Source organism: Sinocyclocheilus grahami, unplaced genomic scaffold, assembly GCF_001515645.1.
Source record: "Sinocyclocheilus grahami isolate Dianchi unplaced genomic scaffold, SAMN03320097.WGS_v1.1 scaffold1037.1, whole genome shotgun sequence".
Classification (NCBI taxonomy): Eukaryota; Metazoa; Chordata; class Actinopteri; order Cypriniformes; family Cyprinidae; genus Sinocyclocheilus; species Sinocyclocheilus grahami.
In genome coordinates, this window is record NW_015506216.1 from 553,261 (window position 1) to 576,524 (window position 23,264).

A 23,264-nucleotide genomic window follows, 5' to 3' on the forward strand; every position below is an offset into this window, starting at 1 on the left:
AAGGGGTCATATGATGTTGCTAAAAAGAACATTATTTTGTGTATTTGGTGTATTGAAATGTGTTTATGCGGTTTAAGGTTAAAAAAAACACATTATTTTCCACATATACTGTACATTATTGTTTCTCCTCTAAGCCCCATATCACAAATATCATTTTTATCATAATTTGCATAGCATTTGTGTAAATGGGACTTTAACCTATTATCATAACACTGTACAACAAAACAGCATGTGACGCAATAGGACACCAATCTGGGTACAGTTGATACCATGCGTCTCAACCGTACTCCACTGACATTCTGACAATAGTGATCACAGTTGTTCAGTCCTGCTCCTGGAGGGCCAACATCCTGCAGAGTTCAGCTCCAACACACCTGCTTGGAGATTTCCAGTGATCCTCTTGACCTTAATTAGCTGCTTCAGGTGTGTTTAATTAGGGCTAGAGCTTACCTTGGCAGGAAGGTAGCCCTCCAGGAGCAGGACTGAACACCCTGATATAGAGCAACCTGAAGTGAAGTGTCATGATCAAGGGCCAAATGTTGATAACAGACCTTAATATGAATCCCTTTATATGAAGGATTACCAGCCCAGAACACAAGACACTAAGCTACCGATTTGAGACTTTAGTCTTTGCAACTTTACAGATCTTATTTATGCACCAAGAGTGATGCATCAAAAATTGATATCGCATCATATGACCCCTTTAAAATTAAAAATGTCAAGGTGGTAGACTATAACCGTCCTGAGATCCTGAGATCTCTTTGAGCAGTTTACTTTAAAAAGATTTTAATATTTGACAAAAATTTGTATTAGTTTTACACTCTGAAATCTGTGTGAGCATAATTTTATTACACTGTAAAATTAATAAGGCACTCGTAGCAGAGTTTCTCAAAAATGGAGCTCCTAATAGCCTCATTCACTGTCATTATGCTTCTCTCTGAAATTTTAAATAGCAATTTCAACAAATGCCAGTTACCACTTTTGTTGTAGTGTTTGTTAAAGGGGTCATATGATGCTGCCAAAAAGAGCATTATTTGGTGTAAAGAAATGTGGCCACAGAGCACTGTCTGTTTTCAGACAAAAATACGGTAGTGTATATATGAGCAATATCAGATTTGAGGTTTAAATGCACAATTTCAGATTCCATGGCGGAAGTAGTTCTGCACAAAAGAGGGTTTTTTTTCTTATGTTTTTACACACTTCTGCCATCGAACTGTTGTATAAACACAATATTACACTCGTAGCCATGAGATATGGCTGTATATCGGCACTCGCAGGAAACAGAAATTATTAGTTCACCTCCCAAGTCTTTGGGTTGGGGTCGTTCGTACTTTTGTCATGTAAAAGCAGCAATGGATAAAGAAATTTGTTAATAATTCCCAACCTTCCTTACAAACAAGCACATCGTTTGTTTATTTACTCTTACAGTTACGTAATGTTTTGTAGTCTTAAATTTTATGTGAGCTTTATAGATTTTATTTCTTACAATTTATAAATTTGTTAATTTCTGTGATGGTTCTTTTCCATAACATTGAATGTGGTAATGAAGAGTTGGTTAATGAACGAACAGAGCTGGGTAGTAACTGATTACATGTAATCTGGATTATCTAATCAGATTCCAAAAGTTAAGTATACTTGTTAATCAGACTACAGTTACTTTTTTATTGATTACATATTATTCATACAAAAGCAATTAATGATTCATAATTTATTTATTCTCCCTGATTATTGTTTTACTTTTAAATGTTCCTTTCTAAAACATCCTACCGCTTACATACATTCAGAAAATATATAGGTAGAGTGAGTACAGTAGAGACACTTTCTGCTTTTTTCATCACTACTGTTACGGGGCTGACGAGACGTGAGACGTGCAGATCCATGTGCAAGCTTTATTTAAAGCAGAGATGTCAGAAACACAGGCAGGGTCGAACAATGGCAAACAGGTATATGGCGGACAAGACACAAGGACACTAGGGCTAGCAAAGGTCAACGAACGGCGAACAGAATCAAAAGGGCGAGACTAAAGGGATAAATCCAGGAAAACAGGCAAAGATCAGCAACCGAGAAAACAGACAAGGCAAGACTAGGCTAGGCTAGGCTAGGCAGCTAACGAGGGCTCTGTAGAGTAGCTATCACTGCTGGCGATAAGCGCATACAATACTCGGCAGTTAGAAAGGAGTGAGAATGAGTGTTATATAGTGAGTAAGTGATATGAAACAGCTGTGTGCAGTCAGTGCTGTGTGCAATCAGTGTAATGAATGATGGGATATGTAGTCCGGGTGATATGCAACAGTGTGTAGTGCGAGAGTCAATGAAAATGGAAAGGGTGACCTCTGATGGCTAGCAGATGGAAGTTCATGGACCAGATACGTAACATCTACGTACACAAAAACTAGATGCTGAAATTAAGTGATTTTTCACATATTTCTTTTGCTTATGTACTAAAATATCATAAATTGATAATAGCCATAAGTAGTTGATATTTTCCACAGGCTTTACATTGATTTTACATTGATTCAAGCCATATCTACAGAACAGAATATCATAAGGACTTAAGGGTGAGCTCTTTTGACTTGGACCAGTAAGAAACCACCTAGTAACCAACCAAAATATTTTAACCTAGCAACCAAATATTCCTCGAATTCAGAAGCACAAGCTGAAACACAAGTCCTGTTAAAAAGGAAAACTTCTGAATCAGAGTAAAGTGTCTCAGTGAACAACAGATTAAATATAAATTCAAGTTAACTTGAAGCATTTGCCAACTCTTAAATCCACAGATATAGTAACATCTAATAATTACCCAGAAGCATTAGATTTTTTTCCTCTCTCTTTTTAATTGTGTGTGTGTGTGTGTGTGTGTTTTCAGCAACGCTCTGTAATTAGCTCAATGATTCTAAATCTCTCAACTCCTTTGGCAGTGAGCTCTAAGTGCTTGTTTCGTTTGACCTCTGACCTTGTTCTAAAGGCAAAAAAGTTGAAAGTGGAGGCGGATAAAAAAAAAAGTCTGGGTTATTGAATCTGGTGTAGGGGAATGCATTAGTGTAATGACAGATTTACAGTGTCAGGGAGGCTGGTGTAACTCCAAGAGGGCAGAGATGTTATGTTTTCTTATGACAGAATGCACAGTCATCTTCAATAAAGAGCACAATGGTGGAAAACACAGAAAGACTGTAATCAGGTGAGTATCAGTGTCACTACTTCCTAAAAGGAATAGTTCACCCAAAATTCATTCACGCACCCTCATGTTCCAAACCTGTAACACTTTCTCTGCTCTCTCAAACACAAAAGATGTTAAGCAGAGTGTCATTTGAGAGCTTTGAGTGAGGAACAGACCAAAATTGAAATTGCTGTTTACTGAATATTGTATACTTTGCCATAAATTGGATTACTGCAGTAGTCATATATTTCCTGGAGTCCTTTCTGACCTTAAAGAGCTTTGATATTGAAAGTCGGACTGCACATGTTACGCAGATTTAAAATGATGGTTAGTAAATGGTGATTTTTTTTTTCAGTTATCGCTGGATTGTCTTGATTTGATTGATCCCTCAAGCCTGACTTCCCATCATTGCATATTCTGTCAAATAGTGATAAGTTAGTCAGGAAGTAGATGTTTGATGTCTGAAATGAGATTCAGGAGCAGGTTAATTGAAATCGGCAACATCACAGTAATAAAGCAGCATGAACTACACAAACTGGCAAATCCAGCGACTGTTGGACACAAAGTCATCCAGTAGTCATCCAGATATTCATAAGTTCATCTGCCCATTATGTCATTAATAATGGTAAAGATATCGCTTTCCTCCCTTATCAAAAAAGTACACTTTAGAATGTACTTTAGCAAACTGAATGTAATGTTTGAACACTTAATTGCATGTTAATTGCAATTAAAAATGTGTTAAGATTACAAATTATATTAAATGCTAAGCTGAACTGAAATACATCTTTACATGTATATGTTATTAATATGTAAACTTGAATATATTTGAATATAATTGCTGTTAAAACTGTCATGTATTTAAATATATTTGTAACGTCATGTTTGTAATGTAGTTGAAATGTAGTAAATATATTAACTTTAAGTGTACTATCAAATAACACACTACAGTTGAAATTATAAGTATTTTACATGTACTTCAGTATGTTAGTCGAATGACAAAAGATTAGTAAAACATAATTTTTTTTTGAATATTCGTTGAATTTAAAATAAAAATCCACATTCAAACGCAAAAATGTTGCATTCAAATTGTAGGTGTGCATTAAGGAGGCAGCCTTCTCAGTGGCGCACGAGATGCGATGACGATGTAAGTGTCGTTGCAATATAATGTTTTTGTTAGCCTGTCCAGTTGAAGCCACTAGATGCGGCGCTGCTGCGTTGTTCATTCAAAATATTGCGGAAAAAGAGAACATCAATGCAGAGAAGATCGTTTACATCAAAACTGAAACCGTTTCACACAGAACACATATAACACGCGCATTTTCTAGAGGGACATCTATCACCGTTGCACTCGCATCTCGCACAAAAGTGTTTAGAGAGCCATGTAAAATTAATGCAAGTTTAGCATTGAAAAAAAACATATAGAGACTTTATGACGGGGTTTTTTCCCCATCCCACTGCAACTCGTGTTTTTAAATAAAAAATGTACTCTGTGTGATTGGCTTTCCGCCCTTTGTATTAAACTATGCATGCAGACATGATGCTGTTTTGTGTATAGTTGTTTAAGCAACTTAATTAGTTATAATTGGTTTAGAAACATTATTTTAAACGTTATGCAATTTTTTTTTTCTCACAGATAATCATGTTATCTTATGCTTTGAATAAACGTGCATTAGTCATATTTAGCTCGATGCACCCTCTTGTGGCCTCAGGAGAGAAGCCAAAAACTTTTCTTCACCCTAACTGAAATTATGCCTTTTAAATTAGAATATAATAATAGAATTGAGTTTTTCAGCCATTTTGACAGCCCTATACCCCACTATGTTGTTTGTATGTTGACCTGTTTATGAGTAAATCATAGTGAAAATAAAATGCATCATTTAAACTTTCCTTTACAATTCTTTTTTTTTTTTTTTGCTACATTGCTAGAATGTAACAAACTGTCTTAATTCTGAATGTTGCACAGTCCTGCAATTGATGCAATACCAAATGTTATAAAACAACAAAGCATAATAATGCTATCTGTTCATAATGTTGAATCTGTGATGCAGCACAGATGGCCATGGTAACCACATGAGTGTACTGTTCTGATTATCCTTTGAAATGTTTTCACAGTTTTGCTTGGTTATTGTTCATTCATCTTGACATGGTCGTCATTTGAAAAGGCACCTTGAGGCAGTTGTGGCACCGGACTGCTAATGTGACGGTTATTGTTTGACTATCTGCCCCTTTTCTCCTCTAACATGCCACTTTCATTCATTTATGAATGTAACTCAATATTCGTGTTATATATTTAGCACAGCAATTTTCCTGCCATTGAAATAAGCTGCCATGATGAAAAGCACTTTTCAATTGACCTTTAAATAAATAAAAAGTAGTGTCACCACACCAAGAGACCTTATGTGAAAATCGAAAAACTGTTAAAGTTTTGCTTCAGAAAAGAAAAAACAGAAGGTACCATTAACGAACCTTGAGTCGAATACAGGAATAAATCATTGAGTGTAAAAGCACAAGATGGAAAACGATAAATATCAGTACAGGTTTTTTTTGAGAATTTTCATCTCATCCAAATAACAATAACACTAGAACTAGCATTTCCTTATACATTTTATTTAATTAAAGATACAAATTAGCCTAATTTTATTTGGTGCTTAAGTAACATTTCTTATTATCATAAATGTTGAAACTGTGATGAATTTTTATGGATTCTTTGAGTAGAAAAAAAGTCCAAAAGAACAGAATATATTAGAAATCTTTTGTAACATTGTAAATGACTTCTCAGTCACTTCTGGTCAATTTAAAAGCACCCAGGCAGGCAGCAAGAAAAAAAGAAAAGAAAAGAAAAGGAAAATAATCCTTAAAAACATGTCTGCATGTTTAGATATTTTTACTGGAAAACAAGACAAGATACAGATGACAAGATCAAGAAATAAAACTATAGTTTTTTTTCATAGTGTTGTCATCTAGCCCTATATAGTTAAATTTGTGTTAGCCGTACGCGCTCATGAGTCACCATGAACTGTGGGCATTATTTCACAGAATACCCTGATCCACGGTTAGCATCTCAACTCGCTGGTGTTTGATGCAGCCTCCACGCAGCAAAACCACAGCACCTCTGGAGTGAATATACTGTACACAGTCTATTGCAGGATCCAGATAAAGCAGCTTGGTGTTTTAAGTATAAAGTTCTCATCTGTTTCTCTCTGTCAGTGAAGTATTTTACAGTCACATGATTTACGGAGAGATTGAGCTGGTTCAAAAGGCTAATTTTATTCATCTATTTACGTAATCCTAATGCAGTCCTTTGTCCTGTGCGAGTGATTTGGGGGCCCCAGGCAAAATACAGGAATGGGGCCCTATACAATTTCACACATTTACAACCTTGAGTTTCCTTTAACTGTTGCTCGCTGCTGCACGACCGTGTCCCATAGTTGTGTCCAAATCTTTTAGATTTTTCATGTACATGTTATAAATAAAGGATTTCTTTAATGATGTAAATCCCTTGTTCACATTTAAACAGGTTATAATAGTATTCGAGTAGGTTGGACACTAGGTGGTGCGTTGGGGTAATTTTCACTATGCAATTGTCTACACAACGCAAGGCTGTCTAATTCTAAACTTGAAAATATAAATTTATTTTGTATTTATTTTAATTGCACATTTAAATTAAACTGAAGGAAATTATAAATGTACATGCTTAAGGATTATTTCAACCAAACATGAAGTGTGCCTGTGTGGAAAGTGACTGTGCATGGTCCTTCTTGGGTCTTTCACAAAAACGAGTGAGCACCATTTAAAAAAATTTAAATAGGCCCTATATAATATGCACTGTTGCTTAGTATTAAAATTATAGCTTCAGATGCATGATATTTGTAGGGCCCTATGAAATCCGTTTTATTTTCCCCAAATTAGCCTAAGTTTTATTTTTTCCAAAATCTTTTTTTCCGTTTAATTTTTCTGGATTCAGTTTTTTCCCCCCGTTTTAATTTTTCTGGATTCGTTTTTTTTTCTTTTCCCCCATTTAATTTTTCTGGATTCGTTTTTTTTTTTCTGGATGATTATATTAAATTTTTAACAAAAAACATTATTTTCCCCAAATTAGCCTAAGTTTTATTTTTTCCAAAATCTTTTTTTCCGTTTAATTTTTCTGGATTCAGTTTTTTTTCCCCGTTTTAATTTTTCTGGATTCGTTTTTTTTTTTCTCTCTCTCTCTCTCCCCCCGTTTAATTTTTCTGGATTCGTTTTTTTTTTCTGGATGATTATATTAAATTTTTAACAAAAAACATGTCTAATTAATTAAAATCATGAAACTTGTTTAATTTAACAGCAATTTAGGCCTATTAAAAGTTGAACTAAAATTACATTCTTATGGCCCAAATTCTGCGCTTTCCATTTAAATTTTTCTGTATACCATTATACATAATGGTTTAATCAAAAACATATCTAATTAATTGAATTCATAAAAACAACTTCATTTATTAGTTTGTATACAATAATAGGACCCTATGACATTTTTTTTTATTTTTTTTTATTCTGTGTTGTGTATTTCCATTTTTCTGGTAATCAAATGAAGGCAAAAACACGAATCTATCTTTTATTCCAATGAAAATTAAACAAACCCTTTCATTTTTGTACATTCAAAATACTACACAACAGAAGTTTACTGTGTAACGAGCAATGTCACGGAATTTGTCAAATATTGAATGAATAAATCAAATGCAATTCAGTACACTTCAATCAAACCACGATATTGTATGTGAATATAGTAAATTACGTTTTTATGAATAGATTCCGGGATTCCGTCCCCATTTTCTACATCACCCTACTTTTGCTAAGAAGCACGTTCAACGCTGACGCACAAACGGTTGTCGTGGTAATGAACACCACAGCAACCACATCTCGCATATAAAAAGCATTTTAGGGGGCCCTTGGCTTTTGGGGGCCCAAGGCGGTCGCCTATCTTTGCCTAATGGTTAAGTCTGCCTCTGTGTCACTGAAAGAATAAAGACTGAAAGTCTTTATCTAGAATTGAGGACAGATAAAGAATAAAGAAAAGCAAAATGTATTGTTAAAAGAAAGAGTGTGTGTGTGTTTGTGTGGCAGAAGATGCCCTGTCACAGATATTTAGGTGTGACTTTGAGAATTTCGCTGCGTTTGTGTCATCCAGAGGTCATGATATGTTATTATTGGAGGTGTAAAATCAGATCTTTTCCAGCACCTTACACCCATTTCCCTATTTTCAGCGGCAGAGGTTATGGAGCTGATGCCCATTCTGACCCATTCCATACATATACATTACAACTAAAAACTAATAGTAATGTTCTTATCATGCAGCGATCAGGATCATCATCATCAAATAAAATTATAAATGTGAGAAACGTTTGTTCAGTTTTCTATTTAAATGGATGGCAAAGATTCTAAATAAATAAATAAAATAAAATAAAAATCCATGACTCCAGTCCGTTAGTTAATGTCTTCTGAAGTGAAAAGTTGAGTGTTTGTTACAAACAAATCCATCATTACGACGTTTTAAATTTAAACCGTCACTTCTGGCCATTATATGAGTCCATAATAACGCTTCCTTCAGTCAAAAAGTCCATCCCCTGTTGTCCTCTCACATCAAAATCCAAAAACATATTTGTTTAGAGCTGTTTTGGACTGTACTTGATCTGTGCATATTTCTCTCCTCATTCAGACGAGTCGACTTTCTCACTGGAGAAAGCAATTTTACGAATAGAGGATTGTATTTTATCCGGAAACAACAGTTTGAAGTTAAAACGTCTAAATGATGAATTATAGTGTCTTACAAACATGCAGCTTTTGGCTTCACAATTGATGTTACAGTAATTGTTAACTGATGGACTGGAGTGGTGTGGATTATTGTGATGTTTTTATCAGCTGTTTGGACTCTCATTCTGACGGCACCCATTCACTGCAGAGCATCCATTGCTGAGACACTGATGCAATGCTACATTTCTCCAAATCTGATGAAGAAACAAACTCATCTACATCTTGGATGGCCTGAGGGCGAGGACATTTTCAGCAAAACTTAATTTGTGAACTATTCCTTAATAAGATGCATCTCTCTGTGACTCTCCCTGTCTCCTTTCAAACCTTTACTTTCTTCATACACTCTTCTTTTCTTTTCTGTTTAATGAGTGGTTTTTGTGTGAGTTTGTTTATGTTTTGCAAGACAACCATTTCCCTTGAATGTGTCACAAGCAGTTGAAGATGCATCTCTGGTTTGTGCATTCATGCCACAGTATTGTGAGAAGCAGTAAAACAGTCAAATTATATTAGCGTGTCTGTGTTTTATCAATGCACATTTAGAAGTCAAATAATGACCTATATACTTCATGCATGGAAATAGAAAAATAGGCCATTTAATTCCAAGTAAAATATCAGTCAGAGTTCCAGAAATGAGTTCATTGTACATTTGGAAGCTACTCTGTTCTGTAAAATAGGCCATACTTAAGCCATTGTACTTCCAGCAGTGTGACTGCGTGTCTCTAATCATTATTAAACATTGATTCCTCCTTTCACAAAAAAAAAAAAAAAAAAAGTGAATATATCAAACAATTGCTTTTACCGCTGACTATACTATTCATCCATAATTCTGCAATTTAGCACTACATGAAGGCTTAAAATCAATCAGCAACCACAATTTTATTGTAATCTGTGTTCATTTACACCTGCTTGAGTATTAATGCGTTTGACCATACTTTCAGCGGTTAACTGACTGTGACACAAAGATGCATCAAATCAACTCAAGGGCTTGATGTTTTTCACACTGCTGCTCTCACATATTTCATTTGTTCTTACGTAATACACATTTGAAGGCGCTGTGTGTTTCGTTGTGAAAGCGACGTGTTTGGTCTTCCAAAAGAGGACACGACTAGAAATCAGTGGTTAAGTTGTATTTACAACACTGTTCCAGAACACTTCAACCCAAATATTCAGATGTGTGCAGCGCATTTTATGGAGGACTGTTTCCTGATCCTGGGAGAGTAGACTACAATGCCGGCTCTTCTGACTCACAGACTGTAAGTACATTTTTTATATTGATTGAACTGAAATTTCTGCCATCGTTTACTCGCCGTCATGTTTATATTCCAGCTATTTGAGTTGACACTGGCAGAGTTATATTGGCTTTGAAATAAGAGAATAAGAGATTCATTTCAGTTGTTAGGAGTTTTCCTCCCTCATTCCATTCTGTAAATTCATTCTGTACCAGTGAAATTTCCCATAAATCTTTGGGTGAGTCTATTAGCCCACTAGCCATTGAGCTGGACAGCCATTGATCATAAAGACAAACTCCAGTACTCCTTCTCCCGACAGTACATTCATTTTCCCCTCATGGTGTATTAACCATTTTTCTGTTTTACTCTCATATTTTATCCATGCAAAGCAGATGTTTTTGACTTGACACCTTGTTTTAAGAATGCAATGCTGAAGATTAGAGAGGCTGATAAAATAGCGAGGTGTGAAAGAAAGCTGCCGCAAATTGCTGTGAGAAACATCATTTGCATTTGAATATAAAGTTAGTAAGTGAGTTTTGATCAGTTTCTGATGTTCTTCCACCAGTCCAAATAACTTTCCACATTTACACATAGTAATTTTACTTCATAATGTGAGAGAAATGCTCATACTGAGCCCAGTTATTAGTACCATAGGAAACAAATTGTTTACAATGTGCCAGATGTATAATGAACTCTTTTGAGTAAGAAATAATCACCGGATTTACTAAGATATTGCTTTTTGCAGGTGCTATTGTGAAATATGTATATTCTTTTTCCTCCTCTGGACACACTCTAAAAAAATCCTGGGTTATTTTTTTAACCCAAATGCTGGGTTGAGCCTTTTGGGTCATTTGTTGGGGATATTTTTTCAGTGGTTGGGTAGTTTTTGTGTTACCCAGCTCCTGGGTCAGACATAACAACCCAATGTTTGGGTAGTTTTAGTGTTACTCAGATCCAGGGTCAGACGTAACCCAGCGGTTGAGTTATTTATCACAGGGATTTTGCGTCTTCACTTCACGAGAGAGCCGTTCTAAGCGCCATTGAATTGATGCATTCTACACTCTAAAACATGCTGGGTCAAAACAACCCAACCGCTGGGTCAAAACAACCCAATAGCTGGGTTTGTCCCTTTTTAACCCAGCGCTGGGTTATATTTAACCCAGCATTTTTTAGAGTGTATGGTAAAATACAGGCTTGTGTACATTTTATTTTATCTATAAAATCGTTACTGTGCTGTATATCATTAAATTTTATGCAGAGCAGCATACAGGCGCACGATGTGAATCAACTTTAACGAGTGTCGCAGTCTTTTCGTGTGATGGAAAAGCCTGATGCTTTGCATAAAATAAACTATTTTATTCATAAAGATACAGAATATAATACTATGTCTGGATGTTAAAACATGTCCTCAGAGCTGTTTATTGTTTGTTTATTGGCAGGTTATGGAGTCACAGCATGTTTCGGCTAGAGTGGAACGCAGGGCGGCGGTCCGTTAGCATTTCCCCGCCGAACACGACTCCAGCTCGGGCACGAGAACCAGCGCCGTTACGGTGGAAACAGAATAACAGAGACTGGCCGATTACACGTGAATTACTTCTGTTTAACGTTGAATTTTTCTTCAAATGTTTGTTAAACGAGTTTAAATATAGGCAATATGTATAGCCTATTAAAAACGATATAAACAATGCTGTAAATGTTAAATAAAGGAAAATAAAGGAAGTTATCATGCAAACCAGTGGTTGTGTGGAGTATTTTTAAAAAAGTTTAGAGGATTTAAGTTAATCTGTAAACATTATGTAATGTATGAAGTTAAAAAAAAAAGCTAGTAATATAGTAAAAACTAATAAAACCATTATGCTGGGTTAAAAAAACAACCCAATTTGCTGGGTAAATTTAACCCAAGATGGGTTCTGTCCTATATTTACCCAGCCCTTGGGTTAATAACAACCCAAATTACCTCAAGAATACCTCAAGCGTGTGACGGAAATGTTACGCCCCTCACCATATTGTGATGCCGTGTCCGGCCGGAGCGACGAGACAAAAACATTAAAACCCATTACAAACATTTGTTGCATCCAGTGGGGACATAAATACAGACTATAATGACTTATACTGTCTTTTTACGCATTGCATCGCGCAAACATAAAACCATGTCTGCATTTGTGATCGGAGAAATGACAAACAACAAGCGCTACTCTACACTGCCAAAAAACTCGCTTTAAATATATAAAATATAAAAACTCTTTAAATATAAAAAACCTACTTACAGTCTGTGAGTCAGAACAGCCGGCATTCCGAGATCCGAGGATCAATAAACAGTCCTCCATAAAATGCGCTGCACACATCTGAATATTTGGGTCGAAGTGTTCTGGAACAGTGTTGTAAATACAACTTAACCACTGATTTCTAGTCGTGTCCTCTTTTGGAAGACCAAACATGTCGCTTTCACAACGAAACACACAGCGCCTTCATGACATGGCGGCGGCAACAACAATACTACAGCAAGAATAAAAGTTACGCCTTCTTTCTTTGCGTGAACATTTGGGCGGCGTTATGCAAATCTTCCCACATAGTGAGGTAGACATGTGGGGGCGTGTTAGAACGAGGCATTTTAGGTAGGCGTGGCTGACTCTTAACTTTTATAAAGAATATCTTTTTGGATTTGAGACTTTAGTCTTTGCAACTTTACAGATCTTCTTTATGCACCAAGAGCTTGTAACACTCCAAAGAGAAAGGAAACATTGGAATCGCATCATATGACCCCTTTAAACCAGTGTTTTTTAGAGTGCAATAACACACTCGGTGCATCCGAAAGCACTACTGTCTGAGTAGGTACTACATGAATTTGAATTTAAACTTACTTGGCAACCATTAAAAAGTATGTTCTATATAGTATGAATATGGGTATATGAATGAAATTCAGAAATACTACATCCACCATGTTGTTACTGTCATGTGACTTACCAGCGTCAGTTGTATTGCTTCACTGCCATTCATAAATCCCCTACCGTGGCCTCATGGGATAGTGCACTTCATAATCTGACTGGAAATAATAGGTCATAGAGGTACTTTTCACCTACTGTTTTTCGAATACTATGAATTCAGACATGCTAATTGTTTGGCACACTGTTTTTTGCAAATAGAAGGGAAGTATTTGGTTTTGGACGCAGCGACTATACTTATATTAAGTATGCCGTGTCCGGCCGGAGCGACGAGACAAAAACATTAAAACCCATTACAAACATTTGTTGCATCCAGTGGGGACATAAATACAGACTATAATGACTTATACTGTCTTTTTACGCATTGCATCGCGCAAACATAAAACCATGTCTGCATTTGTGATCGGAGAAATGACAAACAACAAGCGCTACTCTACACTGCCAAAAAACTCGCTTTAAATATATAAAATATAAAAACTCTTTAAATATAAAAAACCTACTTACAGTCTGTGAGTCAGAACAGCCGGCATTCCGAGATCCGAGGATCAATAAACAGTCCTCCATAAAATGCGCTGCACACATCTGAATATTTGGGTCGAAGTGTTCTGGAACAGTGTTGTAAATACAACTTAACCACTGATTTCTAGTCGTGTCCTCTTTTGGAAGACCAAACATGTCGCTTTCACAACGAAACACACAGCGCCTTCATGACATGGCGGCGGCAACAACAATACTACAGCAAGAATAAAAGTTACGCCTTCTTTCTTTGCGTGAACATTTGGGCGGCGTTATGCAAATCTTCCCACATAGTGAGGTAGACATGTGGGGGCGTGTTAGAACGAGGCATTTTAGGTAGGCGTGGCTGACTCTTAACTTTTATAAAGAATATCTTTTTGGATTTGAGACTTTAGTCTTTGCAACTTTACAGATCTTCTTTATGCACCAAGAGCTTGTAACACTCCAAAGAGAAAGGAAACATTGGAATCGCATCATATGACCCCTTTAAACCAGTGTTTTTTAGAGTGCAATAACACACTCGGTGCATCCGAAAGCACTACTGTCTGAGTAGGTACTACATGAATTTGAATTTAAACTTACTTGGCAACCATTAAAAAGTATGTTCTATATAGTATGAATATGGGTATATGAATGAAATTCAGAAATACTACATCCACCATGTTGTTACTGTCATGTGACTTACCAGCGTCAGTTGTATTGCTTCACTGCCATTCATAAATCCCCTACCGTGGCCTCATGGGATAGTGCACTTCATAATCTGACTGGAAATAATAGGTCATAGAGGTACTTTTCACCTACTGTTTTTCGAATACTATGAATTCAGACATGCTAATTGTTTGGCACACTGTTTTTTGCAAATAGAAGGGAAGTATTTGGTTTTGGACGCAGCGACTATACTTATATTAAGTGTTGGGGAAAGATACTTTTAAAAGTAATGCATTACAATATTGTGTTACTCCCTAAAAAAGTAACTAATTGCGTTACTTAGTTCCTTTGGTAACACTTTAGTATAGGGACCAACTCTCACTATTAACAAGTTGCTTATTAGCATGCATATTATTAACATATTGGCTGTTTATTAGTACTTATAAAGCACATAGTAATGCCTTATTCTGCATGACCGTATTCTACATCTGTAACCCAATATCTAAACTTAACAACTACCTTACTAACTATTAATAAGCAGCAAATTAGGAGTTTATTGAGGAAAACATCAAAGTTAATGGTTTGTTAATAGCAATAATTGGATCTTAAAATAAAGTGTGACCGTTACTTTTTATGGAAAGTAAGTACTTTTTCATTACTTTTTTCTCATCTGGCCTGGGTTTGCTTGTTTGTTTTTAAGTCCTATTTTTGGGGGAAATGTAAAACCCCTTTCACACCAAAAGTGAAATGAATAAGCCTCAAACACAAAAATAAATAAATAAACAACCAAAGACAAATGTTTATCTATAGTAATTTTTGCTTATTAGTACGGTTGAACTGGATCATTGAGGTCAGCAGCAAAGACATTGGTTAATAGAATGGGATTAAATACATAAAGGATATCTGTGTTATTTAACATATTTAATTATTGCAGGTTTGCGTCATATTCTGAGTTTGCATTTGACTGTTTTTATTCATTTTGAGTAATACTGAATCTGTTTTTGTGCGAGTGAGACGAGTAAATGCATGTTAACATTTAGTCTAGATCTACAGTAACATCGTGTTCACACAATGCCTCTGCGCTCACTCCTGATTTCTCTCAACACGAGGACAGGAGAGCTGTCAGTCAATACATGAAAAAAAGAAAAGTAACTGGCGTTACTTATTTGAAGAAGTAAGGGCATGTGACACATTCATAGTGCATGCACAGATATCAGAGAGATAATCGGATAATACAACAGAGAGATGGAGTTTGTGAAGGAACTGCATTCGATCAGATAAACACTACTGAAATCATTTCACACACACAGCAATGAGACGTGAGTATTGCGTGTGTGTGTGTGTATTTATGTGTGTCTGAGGGAGATAAGTGTTGACTTGCACAATGGTGGTTTAATTGACAGAGCAGAACTATGAATAAATTAATGCGAACGAACCACAACAATTACAAAAAAATAAATTGCATTGAAACGCACGGCTGATAATGAAAATTAGAATTACAAATCAAAAATGTTCACAGAAATTTACTGAACTGGTCAATAGTGAAATAGACTTCATAAACTTCATCAATCAAACTTGTAATCAAATTAATCACACGATATGCTGGTAGATTGAATCAAATTAAATCACAGTTAATTGAAATATCTGATGAAGAAAGACCCCAAATAATAATTTAAAAAAGTTACTGTAGCAGACAAAAGAACTGTTAATCTGTGAAAACATGCAGATGTGTGTCTTTTGCCATTGTGTCACATTTCATTTGACTATGTTAACAATTGTAAATGGACAACCACAAAACAGGGACTTCTGATTACATGCAATTAAGATCCAGCAAGTGTCAGAACTAAACAAGAACATGACGTGTGAGGTTGGTGATTCATTTGCAACAGAAGTTAAACTGTAAAACTGATTGATTGAAATGTTCATTTTGTGTGTGTGTCGAGTCAATAACTTGCATTTCTCTGTGAAGCTCTCCAGATTGTCCAGCAGATTAACCATTACCAATGCAAGAAATGTTAATATTGTACCGTTGAATTCTTACTTCTGTGACTGTAAACTCTGTAATCTTTGTCTTTTCCGAAGAGATCTTGTAAAAGTGTAAAACAAATAATGATATGATGATAATCAACAAACAACATTAAATATAAAGAGGATTTTTACATTTCAACATACACACAAAAAAAATCTAACAAACACCACAACAACAGCATAAAATAAAGTCTGCAAACTGCAAACAAAAAGCCTATAATGTATTCAGGCTGCACTGCATTATTCAGTATGAAACTCTTTGTTCAGAAAACAGGCAATATGGTATATGTATTATTATGTATGATCATATATTTTTACAGTGTACACAAGCAAATTAGTATCCGTCTTTCAGATCTTGGATCTGAATTAGGGTGTATTTTAATATTTCATACACTGAATAAATACAAAAATGGGGTCAACTCTGGACAAATTACAGACCAGTTGATTTAATTTACACTAGAGGCACAAACTGATGTGAGAAGTTCTGTGAATTATGTGAAAATGTGTGTGGTAGCAATATTAAATGAATGTATCAAATTCAAGGTATCTTGACAGAAATTCATTTCCTTGTAGATTATGGCGAACTAAAGGCCCACTGCTGAGAAATGCTGAGCTAATTGTTCTTTAGCTGATTGCTTATTGAAAACAAATTAAAAACCATCTGTGTTTCTTTGCAAGTAACTCACTGGTTGCTGTAATGCAGTTAATTATTCATTGGTCTACATATAAAAAATGCAAATGTATTTCTGAAGAAGAGAAAATTAGGTTTTTGTTTGGGAACATGGTGTTCAGATAACATTGTGAAGCAATAATCACAATAATTAAATTAAAAGCTATTTATTTTCCAAGAACTCATAAACCACGTTTCACAGTGAACACAATTGCAACCCAAATTCACTTTGTTTCCTTTTCCTACCATTTTAATCAAACTAAGAGCTTTGCTTTAAACTGAAGCGGTATTAATCAAAGCCAGCCACTCCAAAGACATTGGGCTGAATTAGTGCTGTGTATTTGAAGCTGGAACAACCTGCTTCATCAAAACATATTTACAACAAAATAAATCTAAGTGCTTGAATGTACCACAGGCCTTGTCATTTAAAACATTGTCCAGCCCAAACCGGAAAACAATTAAGAGGAGAATTTATTGAAAAACATCAGTCATTGCCATATGTCGAATCTCAAAAACATGTCCAGGTCACATTTCACCCCAAAATGAAAGATTTATTACAAACAACTCATCTTTATCTGTAACAACCATCTAATTATAGTGTTATAACATGCTATGGCTGTTTCTCTAACTGGATTTAACTCTTACATGGTGAATCAATTTACAAATCTGTGTAAACGGTTAATAAAGTTCCACATCTTTTGTCACTTTTGTTCTCATGTGGATGCCAGGTCTGCTCAGAGATCTGACCCATCACAGCAATGCAATTATTAATATGTTTCACTCCATCATATTTCCATTCCCACCGCTCAATAACAAACTAATTAAGTGTAAATGAATAACAGATGCTGGGTATGACAAGACATTTAATTAAGCAATCAGAAAATGATACATATTTGGTGTGTGTATCATGCCGAGAAGATGAGAAGATCCTATTTTATACATTGCTTAAACCAGTAGATGAACTCAAATGGTTTGATTAATGTAATGTATGCATTTCCTATTTAAACAGGAAGTTTAGTTGGGGCATATAAAAAAAAATAATCAGCATACTGGCTTGCTATTGCTAGACAATGGTACATCCTCGTTCTGGAAAAAAAAAAACATTTTACGGGACAGTATGTTTATGTGCTAAAAGTTGTTGTCAACGTGTCAGCTTTTAGGAGTAAAAGTGCTCAAATTTTGTTTCTACACTATAGTTCATAGATGACCTCAAAACTAAGAGACGTAGACTAAAAGATATCTTTAAAAAAGCATCTAAAATTATGAATAGAAGGAGTTTTAATATCCGGGAAAGTAAATGTGAAGCATCTCTTCTTATGACAGCACGGATCTAAAGAAACAAGTCTTCAGACACAGAATTCAAATGTAAAAAATAATTCATGAATCTATAAAACTTTTCTCAGTTCTGTAAGAAAATAAAGGACATTCACGATTCAGGAGCCCTCTACTGAGAACTAACCTCAATGTGCTACCAGCCCTCAAACATTTAGTTTGTGGCTTTAGTTGTTTAGTCTTTTGTTTGTGCTTTTCTACAAAAGATGCATCTTAGTTGAGGATGAAAAGAAGCAGCCTAGTTTTCTAGCTGTGATTTGTGCAGTAGGCAAATGTTTGTGAGTTCAGATCTTCTGGGTTCAGCTCTATATCAACAGTATTTGTGGCATAATGTTGTGACATAATGAATACCACTGAAAATTATTTTGAGATAAAAACAAACAAACAAACAGGGTTAACTGGAGTTGTATGTTCTGTAGACTTTAATCTGCTATTATGACTATTCAAAGCAGAAATGCTGATAACTTTGGCACAATAACCAGGAGGACAGCAGAAAGGCACTGTTTATGTAAATGGAGGCGGACGCTTGACAGGGATGGCAAGCGAGGCAATCCTCCAACAGTTCAGGTTTAACATTTTAGAGTTATTGTTTAAATCAGTTTAAAAACAAGTACATCAAATCCTAAAATGGGGGGGGGGGGGGTTATAAATAAGTGAATATGCTGAAAATAGAGGCCACTTACAGAAGCACAGCACCTTAAAAAAATAAATATAGATATATAAATTACGGAGCCCCTAACGGGACCTTTGCAAAAATAAAAAAATACACAGACTATCGTGTGCTCACGAGAGAGAGAGAGTGTGCGCGCACTTAAAACGCTAAAAATGCTACGTGAAATCTAATTGACTGAGAGGGAACTGCACTTGGAATCCTTTTGACAATCAAAGATGGATCTTTAATTTCGTTACAATTTAATATTAAGTCATATTAATCAATAGTATATTAGAAATGGCTGGGATTGGGGTGCTTGGATGATTTGTACAAATAAATAACCTAGTAGTCTGTCTGTCTATAACTTGTTATTCAGCGATTTATCTAAAAATAACATATTATAGCCTATATGGCTCTTAAGACACACTGCATATAAAAGATTAACGCTATGTCATATTATGTGAGATACCTCAGCTGAATTTAAAATCAGTGCAATGAATTCTCAATCTGTACAATGATGCCAATAATAAGTACAATTATAATGTTTTCGATCAAATCCACATTCAAATGCAAAATGTAAATGATGCACAAGATATAACACAATAGATGCTGTGATAGAATCGCTGGTTGGACATTTATTGGGAGTTTGTTTTCAGGTCTGATTTTAGTTAGATTGTTTTTTTCATGAAAACCCACTTCATATTAGCTACACATTCAATGGCACTCTCCTCTAAGACAGTGAATATACAGTTATGTGACAGTTAGCTTACAGAAAATTACATTGTCTGCAAATTCATTAAACCCACAAAATATAATGATGTTATGATAAATATGAAAAATTCATTATGGTGGTATTTTTGTTTCCACATTTTAATTATTTAGGTTTATATATATATATATATATATATATATATATATATATATATATTGGACTAAATTCTATTTTCATTCTTATTTCTTTGTATCTCATCAACTGTCTTTCTTGATTTTTTTTATGAAGTCATGCAAAAGTGCTTTCATCATTAAACAGTAAGCACACCAAAGACTAAAATATTAACAGAGTAAGCTTTTTTTGTGACTTATTTTCTAAATTTCTGCCAAGCATGAGTCATTTTTGAGCAGGCTGTGCATGAAAGTACTGTAATAAATGCAGATATTGAGTTCCCAGCAATGTAGCACAACATGAATAAATTATGCAGATCACTGTCTTACTGTTTAAGTGGATATTTTTTACAGTTTGCTGTTTTTACTTACGCTGATGTTGCTGCATTTAAGATCAGTTTCATTTATTACTCATGTGGTGATTATTCAGAACTTATCTTTAACTTCAACTTATATTGGGGTCTGTGCTGCATGAAAGAAAGGAAGGAAGAAAGAGAAGGGAGTCACACAAGTTTGGGATATTGACAAGAGTGTGTAAATGTTGAGAGAATTTTCATTTTTGGGTCAGCTGTTCCTCTGATGTCCGTTTGGAGTCTGGCCTGTTTTGTCCTCTGCAGTGCAGTGAGAGCAGTTCTCTTGTTTTTATAATCATTGACTATTTTCTGTTATTTTGTGATTGTTTTTGACTTGGTTCTCAATTAGATTTTTTGTTATTTTTATTGATGACTGTTTTGCCTAATTTGCTTAAATGATTTATGTCAAATGGGTCGTATCATACTTTTTTATATTTTATCCTTGATACATTACAGTATATCATCACACAAAGTATATCATTTTAAATTTAACCTTATTTTCCTCTGTCTGTTCAATGTAGCTGTTAACTATCTGTCAAGCATACATTGATGGATGGATGGATGGATGGATGGATGGATAGATAGATAGATAGAGATTTCCCTCTGTCTGTTCAATGTAGCTGTTAACTATCTGTCAAGCATCCATTGATGGATGGATGGATGGATGGATAGATAGATAGATCAATAGATTTACCTATGAAGGTAAATGGAGTACATTGATCTCATTGTCATGAAACCAGCTTCAGACGACATTTGTTTAAAGATAATAAAGCCATAATGGGACTTAATTTTTACATTTTAAAGATGACTAATCAGTATTAATATCAAGGGCCCTAATGCATGCCAAGAAAATTCCAATATACTACCCCGCAGCCTGATCTGTTGACACAAAGATGGATGCATAGATGTATGTTATTTATATCGAAGTCTAACACTACGTTACAGCACAACCAAAGAGTCCCCTAACCAGGTGTTTTTCCAGTCTTCTACTGTCCAGTTTTTTTTGCCACCACAGACGCACTTTCATGATATTAGCTGTCAGGATTGGAGGTCATACAGAGACGCTCTTCTGCACATCACTGTAGTAATGTGTGGTCTGCCGCTCTCCTGTGACACCTTGCATTTACAAGCCATTTCCAGAACTGCCGCTTACTGCATGTTTAGTTCTTTCCATCACTGTCTGTAACCTCTAGATGCTGTTGTGCATGAAAATATTTACCACATCACTTCAACCACGTTTATGAATAGTTCAAATAAAATCAAGTAAAAATATAGATAGTCACATCAAGTCCCATTTATTTATATAGTGCTTTATACAATACTGGTTGTGTCAAACCAGCTTTACAGTGTCAAACAGGAAAATAGTTTGTCAATAATACAAAACGACAATAACAGAGTCATTCTTCCAGTTAAAGTCAGTTAATTGAGGATTCAGCGATGGCATGATGCAGTTCAGCTCTCTTCCAATAGTGTCTTTGCAATCAGTCAAGCGTTCCTAACTAAGCAAGCCAAAGGCGACGGCGGAAGGAACCAAAACTCCATCGGTGACAGAAACTGAGAAAAAACCTTGGGAGAAACCAGGATAGATAGTCCTATGTTTAGGACTGATTTGTTTTAGTTTACCCCAACAGGACCTCGCCCCTATTTTGATAACTCCGTCCCACACATACGTACACAACCCTGCCTGCCGGCCGCAGCATGTTCAAGCAAAAGCCAACACAGAAAAGTTCACGAGTTCACACATATAATGAACAGAGTAAAGGTTATGCATATTTGGCGTGCTGTCCGGGGAGAGGGCTCCGAGCTCGGTAATTACTCTCGAGCCCGGGGTACTCCCCCTGTCCGGGGAGAGGGGTCCGAGCTCGGGTCTAAGCCCGGACCCAGAGCGCTCCCCCTGAGTGTTCCTCACCGTGCTGGGGTAGGAACGGGCTAAAGGTGAGGAGACGGGGTGGTGGAGGGATGCTGAAAGACTAGAGATAATGGAGGTAAGGCTGCCTTGATTATTTATAGAGGTTCTCTCTTGTGCTAATTGGATAGATGGTGTAATTACTGATGATGGACTGGCCGTGTTAATTATCTGCGCGTGCTCCTCCCGAAATTTGTTAATAAAACATCACTTGTGTGAAAAAGCAAAATCAACGTAACTCACGATCAAGAAGAAACAGAGCAACCTCGGCGTCCGATTCCAGGCCTTCCCACTCCATGAGTTTCTCCACCGCTGGAAAGCAGCTCCAATAATTACACGGGTCCTACCTCTTGCCTGATCGTAACTAGTGGTCGACCGATATGGGTTTTTTGACAGCCGATACCGATGCCGATATCTTGGAAAGCAGGGTGGCCGATGGCCGATATAATTTTATTTATTTTAAAGGGGTCATATGATGCGATTTCAATTTTTCCTTTCTCTTTGGAGTGTTACAAGCTCTTGGTGCACAAAGAAGATCTGTAAAGTTGCAAAGACTAAAGTCTCAAATCCAAAGAGATATTCTTTATAAAAGTTAAGAGTCAGCCACTCCTACCTAAAACGGCTCGTTCTAACACGCCCCCACATGTCTACATCACTGTGTGGGAAGATTTGCATAACGCCGCCCAAATGTTCACGCAAAGAAAGAAGGCGTAACTTTTATTCTCGCTGTAGTATTGTTGCCGCCGCCACGTTGTGAAGGCGCTATGTTTCGTTGTGAAACCGAAACTACTTTGTTTGGCCTTCCAAAAGAGGACGATATCTGCTTCGTCATGCCTGGAGCTGATCCGTGCTGGTTGCTGAGGAAATACTACAACTTCGCTGTGGATCGCCGGATCGGCTTTCACTGTGGACGAAGCGGAGTCCAGCCCGGGGTCGCCACATGTGGTTGCCGCAAGCCTCCTTCGTCGAATCCGCCGGCCGCACCGTTCTTAAGCCCCCGGCTTCTGCTCACTCTAGGTCGCCCCCGCTCAATCTAGGCCGCCGTGTGTGACGCTGTGTTTCGTTGTGAAAGCGAAACTACTTTGTTTGGTCTTCCAAAAATGGACACGACTAGAAATCAGTGGTTAAGTTGTATTTACAACACTGTTCCAGAAGACTTTAA

The 23,264-nt window shown here is 36.2% G+C and overlaps 1 long non-coding RNA gene across 1 annotated transcript; it reads right to left on the minus strand.

Annotated features, from left to right (window-relative positions):
- Positions 1–1,568: 1,568 nt before the first annotated feature.
- LOC107565969 (uncharacterized) lies at positions 1,569–17,651 on the minus strand. Its single transcript, XR_001606449.1, has 3 exons — positions 17,640–17,651; positions 14,939–14,944; positions 1,569–1,647 (listed from the first exon to the last, which is right to left on the minus strand). It is a non-coding gene; the product is annotated as an uncharacterized lncRNA (long non-coding RNA).
- Positions 17,652–23,264: the final 5,613 nt, after the last annotated feature.